A 291-nucleotide genomic window follows, 5' to 3' on the forward strand; every position below is an offset into this window, starting at 1 on the left:
AGGTATGGGCTGGAGAAGGGAGTGGCTGTGAGGGGCACCGAATTCATCCCCTTTCACCAGCCTCTCCCAAACTCCAGTCTGTCAACTTTGATTAGCCCCACGTCTTGGGCAACAGTCTCGAGACAAACCCCGTGTGTTTCCTAGACAAATTAAAACCTTAACTGAGCAAGCTCTTGGACGATTTTCAACTTCTGGCATCCCCTATCCCCCTTTACATGAAGGAGAGTTGAGAGCAAGTTGTGACCCTTGCTAGATAGATGGGCTCCCTGTTGTAGGCAGACCCTAAATTCA

This window comes from Lipotes vexillifer, unplaced genomic scaffold (assembly GCF_000442215.2).
Source record: "Lipotes vexillifer unplaced genomic scaffold, Lipotes_vexillifer_v1.1 scaffold1086, whole genome shotgun sequence".
Taxonomy (NCBI): domain Eukaryota; kingdom Metazoa; phylum Chordata; class Mammalia; order Artiodactyla; family Lipotidae; genus Lipotes; species Lipotes vexillifer.